The sequence below is a fragment of the Mya arenaria genome, chromosome 9 (genome assembly GCF_026914265.1).
Source record: "Mya arenaria isolate MELC-2E11 chromosome 9, ASM2691426v1".
Taxonomy (NCBI): Eukaryota; Metazoa; Mollusca; class Bivalvia; order Myida; family Myidae; genus Mya; species Mya arenaria.
In genome coordinates, this window is record NC_069130.1 from 16,057,753 (window position 1) to 16,067,704 (window position 9,952).

General features: G+C 33.1%; 1 long non-coding RNA gene and 1 pseudogene across 1 annotated transcript; one reads left to right on the forward strand and one right to left on the reverse strand.

Annotated features, from left to right (window-relative positions):
• Positions 1-586: 586 nt before the first annotated feature.
• On the reverse strand, positions 587-4,519 carry LOC128245799 (uncharacterized; annotated as a pseudogene).
• A 2,824-nt stretch (positions 4,520-7,343) lies between these two features.
• Positions 7,344-9,578, forward strand: LOC128246791 (uncharacterized). The gene is made up of 5 exons (XR_008263362.1): positions 7,344-7,681; positions 7,879-7,977; positions 8,427-8,558; positions 8,815-9,033; positions 9,328-9,578. It is a non-coding gene; the product is annotated as an uncharacterized LOC128246791 (long non-coding RNA).
• Positions 9,579-9,952: the final 374 nt, after the last annotated feature.

Sequence of the window (9,952 nt, forward strand, 5' to 3'; positions counted from 1 at the left end):
AGTTTTTCTTTTCAATGAAATGAGTGAAAACTTGCTGCGTTGTCCATAATCCTTAATTATTAAGTATTTTCATGACAATATATGGAAAAACATCACAAACAAATTATACAAAACTTACTAGTGAACTATCTCATATATATAATTCCACAAAACATAGATTCTTCAATCCAGTTTGGTTTCAAAACAAAATTGTCAGTAGTTTGGGTGTCAGAATTGAAGAAGAGTTCTAGGATTCAGTAGCACCCTTCTGCTCTCATGGAGACTAGAATGGTAACCCATTTGCCTTCAGAGAATTAAAGAGACTGTACACCAGATTGGCACCAAAAAAAGTATTTTTCTGTTACGAATCTCAGGACAATTATTTAATAAAATGTTTTACTCTTTGATATCATAATTGTAAAAAAAATACCAAAATGCAGTCCAGTGTTGTATTCACTGTGCCACGAAGGCTTATTCTTACCAGGTGGAATATTTTAGCTATATACCTAACTTGGTAATATCATGTGATAATATCGACTAGCCAATCACACATAAGGAATGAATTCTACTAGGTAGACATACCTAGTAATATTTTTTAATGGAAAAGTTAAAAAAAACTGCGAAAAATAAATGAATTGTAAACTATGTGGTACTTCAGTTAGTAAGTTTCAATGCATTGTACACATCAATACCAAGTTTATGTCAGTTTTCGACAATTTTCTTTTATTTTCGCTATTTCATCATACGGAGTACAGCCCCTTTAAATGCTCGAGACTGTGAAATATTTTTTTTGTTTTGTCTAAAACTTTTAATTAGACTGTAAATACATACACACAAAGTCTTATACTTAACAGGTATCTGGTAGTTGAAACCTAATACTAATTCAATTAAGCACAATTTCCAACATTTTCTGCTAAATTCATTATGTTCAAGTTCTTCATAGCCCAAGTCAGTGGGCCATTTTTACCCTTAGCACCCTGTCCCTTTTCTGCAGCACCCTGTCCTTTTTCAATCCTGGCTAAAATCCTAATTGAAGGCTGGTTACAAAGGTTTATAATTCATCAAGATCATCAAGGCAAATATAACTAACAAGGATGGCAGGTAAACCTAGATCTGCACTTCTTAAGTCCTCAATATTGTTACTCAAACTTTGTCTTATTGCACACCTGCATGCCTGCTTGAGAGACATAGGATGGTAAACCAAGTCAGTTAACATTTCACCCAGAGGTTCATAAGTACTTGACATGAAGTCCAAGATCCGTTTTTCATTGGCAAGCTTTTGGTATTTAATTCCAGCTAAACATAGCATTTTCACAGTTTTTGTTTGTAGTTTTGACATGGCCACATAAAGAGGAAACAATGTGAGGTCACATCCAACTAAATCGGGATTAAAATAAAACTGAGTATTTGCAAATGCCGATCCAACTCTATGACTAGCAATAAACTTGCAGTTCATTTTTAACAACTTCTTTACTGCATTGTGATTATTACACTTGATAGCATAGAGAAGCGGCGTATTCATATACACATCCCCAGCACTATATCAACACCAGATTTGAGGAGCAGTTCAATACATTTGTTATTGTCCTCAAGAGTTGCTAGTTTGCCTTTCCAGAATGATTTTTATCAACTACAATGTGCAAGGAATTAACTCCCTTTGTAAAGTCCTTACTCCCTATGTTACATCCAGCATCGATCATAATCTTCATAGCCCTCCAGTCGCGCAATCTGGCGGTCCACAATAAAGGACTGAAGCCACTACAGTCCTTTATGTTTAAATCTATTCCTGGTTGTTGTACAAGCAACTCGAGGAAATTGTGTTTCACATTTTCAATGGCAATGTGCAAAGCTGACAAAATGAAGAGTTATTAAGCAGTTATGTGTTACTGTTTACCGTGTATAATGAATACAAACACGTTTTACATATACGATACGAAAAAGAAGTGGAACACCCTTTACAAAAACTTCAAGCCCTTTATATGTCAATTGCGAATATATTGTTTAAATACGGGACTGAATTTTAGTGTGATAATACATGTTTCCATGATTCATGAAAATGAGCCCATCATTTAGGCGACTCCGTCGGTCTAACTGTTAAAACGCGTTCATTCTTCCATTGCCACTCCATTACAATGCGTCTTTTCAAACATGCAATGTTCAATAATGAATTTGAAGAATAGAAATAATAAATAAATTTATGATAACTCGTTTTAGCACCATTCAGTGAAATAATGAGTATATACACTGAAGGTTGTAAACGACCGTGAACTTTATCAAACCTAAAATGTCCGTGTACTTTATCAATTTGGTTTTAGTTCATTTTCGACTTTGAAATAACTATAAGAAGTTCAATAATACACGCTGAAAACTTTAAAATAATTAAAATGTGCTTAAAATAAGATTTGTGTATGAATTATTTACGGCTAACATGAAGTAAAGCGATATATTTGTCCAAAGCGTGTACTTTGCCTTAGATTTCAACTCTGAAAATCAGTTGGTCAAGATTCTCAGGAAAACTTTAGGATATTAGAGAAAGTTCTTTATTACCGTTGATAGAGCTTTTAAATGCGGGGTTTATGGTCTTTATTTCACAAACATTCTCAAAATATTAAGAAAGTTATCTCTAAAAACCTTACCTGAATCGAGCGTGTTGACATTTGTTGCCGTGCACTTTACCAAATAAGTCACGTGGGTTTTCAACCGTGTTAATGTGGCAAGAACTTCCAAAACAAATAGCTCAAAGGATTATCGACGAAAATAATTTAATCAAATGAAAGTAAAGTCCGCTACAGATGATCCTAAATCGGCAAATACAGTATTATGTCATAACACGCCTAGAGTTGTCAATGCGAGCCAGTAGTAGGCCGATGATACATCATTTAACATGACAAAAAATAACGCAAGAATCATGTTGCTGTCTCATCTGAATTTCCTCGTTTAACAAAACAGCGCATACTGGTTTCCCAGTGCTTTTATTACCTTTAATAGTATCATTTATTTTGATATAAAGGTCTTACGTGTGAAGATTGTTTGCTTATAAACAGAAAGTGGAATTCACTTAGACATAGTTTTTGTATATTAATGTATCAACACATGGATACAAGAAATAAAAGAGTATTTAAAAATGTCATAATTTTTCACGTATATCAATTTTAGCGCGTGTTAACAAAAAGTAAACTGGATCACATTGCCTATGTTCTGTACCTGCGTAATTTATTAGTGCGGAAACTGAATGTCGTAAAATAAGCAAGTGTTAAATAATTATTAAATACTACGCCCATAAGTGAATGTTTATAAAGTGCTGAAAATGTATCGGTCCTTTTCATATGTTATTAATAAATTAGATCTCGTTCAAAGTGTTTCAAATCATGTCAATAAATTAGTGGAAACTAAAATGACATTCCCAATAGTCTAAAATCTAACACCACCTCCTGACAATGCAACTCAACTCAACTCCTTTATTGCATAAAACATATAAACATGCTTATAGCAAGGCATATAAAGGCATGGAAGTATGCAGTATCTAAAAGTGTTCACATAAGAGCAAAATATTACTATGGATGGAACTGAAATTCAATCCTAATTTTCATTGTAGATTTACTGTTACTGACAGGTTATTTCAGAGTTTCCAGATAATTTATTGACAAATATTTGCTTTTTTGCTCATTTGTAATACTAGATTTTATACATATATTTATATGAGTCGCGGTGTGTTTATGTATCGATCACATTCACTATGCTAATGATGTGGTGATTTCCTAAATTAAAAAAACAGAGTTTTCCTTATCTTTGATAGTTTTAACATATTAGGGCTGTTTTCTATTTGTAATGACTGTACATGGAGAATACATTCAATATAATGGTTAAGAAACAACAGTCCTACACAATCTCATTTTTAAAGGATATATTCTACTTGAAACGTCTTCTGAAAAACTATAACGTCAGAGAATTAACTCTCGTGATATGATATAATGATTCAATAACAGACACAGGGACAATCACGGAAGTATTCCATCTTACCAATATCATGTTTAAAGGTACCCGGATAGAGACCACACATATACATAATACATCAAACAAGAGCCATACTGCTTCAAGACAGCAAACATTACACAGTTATCAATTTATCTTCTTTGGTAACTGTTACAGCAACAGCCCTGGTACAGTCAGTAAAAAGGGATCGTAAATACAGAAAGCCCTGTAGCTTTTAACAAAGCCATACTGCTTCAAGACAGCAAACATTACACAGTTATCAATATATCTTCATTTGTAACTGTTATGGCAATAGCCCTGATACGGAAAGGGTAAACGTTAATTAACGATGGTAAATACAGAGACTGGCCCGATAGCTTTAAATAAAGTCACTATCCTGTTTAAAACGCGCCCCGCACCAAGGCCGAATAAATACTAAACAAGATGCATTATCCTACAAAAACAGCTCACATTCCACAATTTGAGTCAGCTTTAAATTTTAAAGAGAAAGGTATTCATTACAAGTTACTATCATACTTTCAATGGTACCCTTTCTTAAAGTTCCCATCGCGAAAGTCAAACCAGACGAATTATCTTTAAACGTTACCTAATTGGCCTCCCCCGCACGGGATTTTTATTATGATAAAATTCAAAGTTTAACATTGAATTCCATGCAATAACTCATAATGTAAGAATGCATTTTTCTTGTATAACATCTATCCATGCGTATTAAATAGTTAGAGACTGACCCAAATGATTAATGATATTTACCCAATGTTGAGCGCTTACTCAAGTGCGCATATGATCATGAACAGAACAAGTTACATATATGTATTGTTAAAAACCTTTCATTTTGACATTGTGTCTCCAATATTTACACCTCAATTTCTATTCCTTAAATGAACTGCCTTTCGGCAATTGCGTTCATCAATCGATGAACGCAACATCTTTGGATATGTTCGGATCGTAATTCATTGCATAACAATATACATGAAAGCTATTGATCTTGTTTTTGGTTGTATTGTGTCTGCAGGTCCCGTAAAATATAGATCAACACTTTTAAAAGTGTTAGTTTATTATATTTTAAATATATTGGTACCAGAAGTGTTTCAATTTTACGTTTTAAAGTGATTTCAAGTGGTTGATCTTCTCCCGCGTTATTGTGACGTCATTTGAAAAAAATGTTTACGGTTATAATCGGGTCGTTACTGAAAGGTTTTCTTAAATGAAATTAAGTATTTTTTTAACAATTCTTGAAAGGAATATTGAACTATTGGTGTAAATATAAGGAATGAATTGTGGGGTGGATGTCGTTATCGGGGATATGAACGCAATTGGGTTGGTCAAAGTACGCGTGGAGTCCTTCGGACATTTAGAGACGCGTTTCTTTTAAGAGCAACTAATCGCTGTAATTTCCATTGACATCATCTTTGAAGGCGCCAACCTTCAATAGTTTCTTTACACCTAGATTACACCTCATCTTCAATTTCTTAAAAGAACAGCCTGTCACCGATTGCAGATATTTTTCGATGAACGCAATATCTTCGGATATATTCGGTTCACGAAAGATCGCATAACATTTAACATTATACTTCGACTTACACACATTTTAACCAGCCTAACTGCGTTCAATACCAACTAATGACATCAATAGCGCCATTCAGTCCTTAAATGGAAACGCGAGTGAGTGATTAACTTCTTAAACTGTACATTATACGAATTTAGGTAACAAAAAACGCGATAGAAAATAAATACTTTTAATATATTTTTCAATAAAAATAAGCCCTATACGAGGTGTCAATTTTTATTTTTAGAACGGGAAAGCCCTATAAACTGTATTCACTGTTACGAAATATATCTAAAAATAAATCATTTTGAGATTTGACATATATTGAAAACCCCATTTCTGTTTTTGACAAATCGGTTAGAATATGGTTGATTTTGTCATAATGAACTATCTAATCAACCTAATACATGCTTATCAAACTAAAACAAATCGATACATAACGATCAATTGACACCATGAAACACCTAATGCATACAAAAAACGTAATCCAAACCAAAAGTTGATCCTTACAACTTATAAAGCTTACTGGGATTTCTCACGTAGAGTAAGTTATAAAAATAGCTTGAAATATTCCCCTTCAGCTAGACTAGTATAAATTAGTAGAAAAATCCGAAGGGTCATTTAAAACTAGACAGGTGGATTGCGCGGTCGTTTATTTGATTTACTGAAATATTACAATATACCTGAAAAATATATATCAAACGTATTATCACTTAGGATAAAACGATACGAAACAAGATAAATCAATTTTGATTTAAACAATGGGTGAAAGTTAAAATACTAAACGATTTGGTATAAATAATTGAACAATTCAGCATTCAAGGACTACACACTTTGTTTCTGTATTATCAGTATTCAGGGATGATGAGAACGGCTCTATTGTAAATAGAACTTAGTGTTTCTTTTACTGGAATATATATGCCCGTTAAGCCGAAGATAAGCTCAATGTCTTTCTAAAACATATCGATATTTTTTTATCAGCAAAAACATAATTTTTTGTAATTTAAATCAAATTTTCAGGTACATTTAAACAAGCTGAATTTAGATTTTATTATCAAATCATGTACTTGGCATTCTAATTCCATACATTTAAACGACGCAAAGTACAATACTTATAATTGCATTACATATAAAACCTTTCAACAATTTTCAAACTGGGCTGGCGTTCACATTTGGTCTTAATTGGATCAAAAAACGATATAGCTAATCGGATTACTTTATCATAACTGACAAAAAGAGTGAATGAAGTCCATGATGAATGCCCATAAGGTTGACTTAAGTTGCATATCTAATAACATTTGATATCAATCAAAGTATTCCATTTGAGAAGTGTGCCATTCGGTATTAAAATAACTAAATAACTTCATTTTTTGTATCGATATTTCCTTCTAAGCTGGCTCAAACGGTTTTTGATTCTGTCCTGCGACATAAATACTTAAAATTAAAATGAACATTCACCTTATTAATATTACGAGGTAACTGTGTTTATTTGTCTATTTCTGGTCGGTATTTCATCAGTGTACAAGCAAATATAATGTTATTTTGTTTGAATTATTTAATTTTCATCAATGGTCACTGGACATTTGCTTTAGCGCACGTGCAATGAAAACGAATATGAACATACAATGCACTTTTATCTTAGTTTTTTTTTATAAAAGCATCGCATTCCTTTGGGACGATTGCGGGCATCCTATCTGACCATCTTGTTAATCCGTGTACATGCAGCTATAAATTTAAATAATAACTGGATCGTCGCATTTTGATGTTTTCCGTTAAAATTTATCCGTGTAAAATATATGTCCAGGTTTTAGATTAATATTTCAACTATAAATTTAAGACATGTGTATTTAATCCTAGCACTGTAATGTGTGCAAGTTATCCACGAGAGTCACAAATCATCTAGTGTAAACATAAGTTAATCACTGAAGTCATCTGCGTGTTTATGTTAATATTAAATAACTTGAGCAAATATTTTGCAATACGAGATACCCGACACAATGGATATACAAATTCCGTGTTCAATCTAATGAATAACCCATTGAGATGTAAACTTCATAACACAGTTAACAGCGAGCATTCAGCTTGTTTGGTTATAAGGTGAATGAGTTGAATTATATTTCAGGATACTTGTTACATGCACTGGAACGGCAGTAAATGCGACTGGTGAGGATGTTTTGTTAATTTCAATTATATTCTGAAATTGTGACATAATTTGAAACAAACAGATTGAAAAATATGTAACATGATTGTTAAATATGTTTTAACTTGCTTCAATGTGTTTAATATTTAAAGATGAAATCCGTAATGCTATGTAGAACATGCTAAAATGGTCTTATTTTTTGTAATTTTATTTTTTTAAGTTTGTGGTATAACACAAATAAATGCAAATACAGAAATCTGCTGCGGAAGCCTTCCTCATGGAAGGTTCAGAGGCGGACACGAGTTTGGATGTTTTCAAGGTTAGGATTAAAAGGTGTTTTTTTCCGTAGTTCACAGTTCACCCAAACGATTTTGTCTTAGAACTGCTATTTGATTACATTTTGATGTTGTTATTTATCATATTATTGTTGCTGTTAATAATGATGATGATGATGATGATGATGATGATGATGATGATGATGATCATGATGATCATGATGATCATGATGAATATTGGTGATGATGATGATGATAATGATGATGAATCATGATGATGATGATGATGATGATGATGATGACGCTGCTGCTGTTGCTGCTGCTGTTGAAGATGATGATGATGATAATGATGACGATGGTGATGATGATCATGATGACTATTATTATGATGATGATTCATGATGAATCATAATGAATCATGAATCATAATGAATAATGATGATGATGATGATAATGATGATGATGATGATGATGAAAAAAAAATATTTCACAGAGAAAATTTTCAACAAAACTGAAAAAGTTGCTTGTGGCGATGGACTGGAACTCATAACCAGTGTGGAAGAGATATACACGAAAGACTTCATCTGTTGTTTTGGCCAGTTTCATATAAAGGAGAATGATGACGGTAAGAATTATTCTGCTTTCACTACTACACTCAAGATTATTAAAAAATCAAAATAATTGACTATTCGTCTTTCCAAGAAATATAACACGAATCCCTACATCCAAATTTATAATTTGCAATACCTTTTATAAAAGAAGTAAACTTAAACGATTATTCGGACTTCTCCCGATGTAATATTAGAAAAATGGTATGTTTAATAAATATATATACACCCATTTTGGCTTACTTAAGATGTGATTTTTATTGCAACTAATAGGATGCTGTCGTGGTGATAAGGAGCGGTTTTACAAACGCAGATTGCAAGAGTGTTGCAATGGTGTCGTGGTCGATCGCAAGGTCGGTACGGCTCAGGTGTGTCGCGGAACAGAACTTGTGGATAGAAATGCGAGAATCTATAGAGTACGTCAATGCACAGGACCAAACGGACAAAAAACAGAATATGACCCAAGCAGTTATGTTTGCTGCACACAAACCGGTAGGCTGTAATATCAATTTCCTGTTCGCATTCCAGTTAAATGCAATTACCTGAATATTTGTTAATACCGCTTATTTTGATGTATGTTGTATTTCTATGACGTTTGTGGTATTGTGTTTCTCTCATAAAGTTTGTGTTACGTCTTTGTAGTCCCTGTAATTGCCGTTGTATTATTAATAGCTGTATCACCATCACAGTTACTCTTGTTTTCAACCAAATGGCAAAATAAATCAAATGAAGTGTCTTATTGTTATTGAAGGGATTACACAATTATCTTCTTACTGTTCATTTCAGGTCTTATAATAGCAAAACCGGGACCAGGGCAATACTTCTTTCACGATGATGGCGTATATAATTCTTATATAATGCAACTGATACGTCTAAAGAATGGCTGTAACGTTGTTGTCCAGCAAGGCATCAAATTATGTGGGAGTGGTAAGCATTATTAAACGTAGGGCTGAGGCAGGAGTTTGGTATCTGAGGGGTAAAGCTTCTCGGGAAGGGGAGGCAACTTTGAACGTTGTTCTAAAATGAAGTATATGTGGATGAAGTGTAGTTAGGGGAATTTGATGATCCACCTACAATAAAGCATGAAGTTTGAATGGAACAGTTTGGTGTTTTATTTTCAACTTTTACTCCGCTTTTGACAATGACAATTTAGTATGTGGGTGGGGCTAGGCATAGAGTGGTGCGTTATAAATGTATCTCAACTTCAATTATCGAATAGTTTTATTCACAAAAATGTTCCAATAGGGATCACTGGAACATGTCATAAATGGTTTTGTGTATTTTGTAATTTAATAAAAACAAATATATCAATAAGGTTTTTTTCAAATGTTAAGCCAAAAGATACTCGTACATGTTGTGAACTTTTATTTCCTTTATCTGCATATATTCTTAATGGTCCAATGCAAAACAA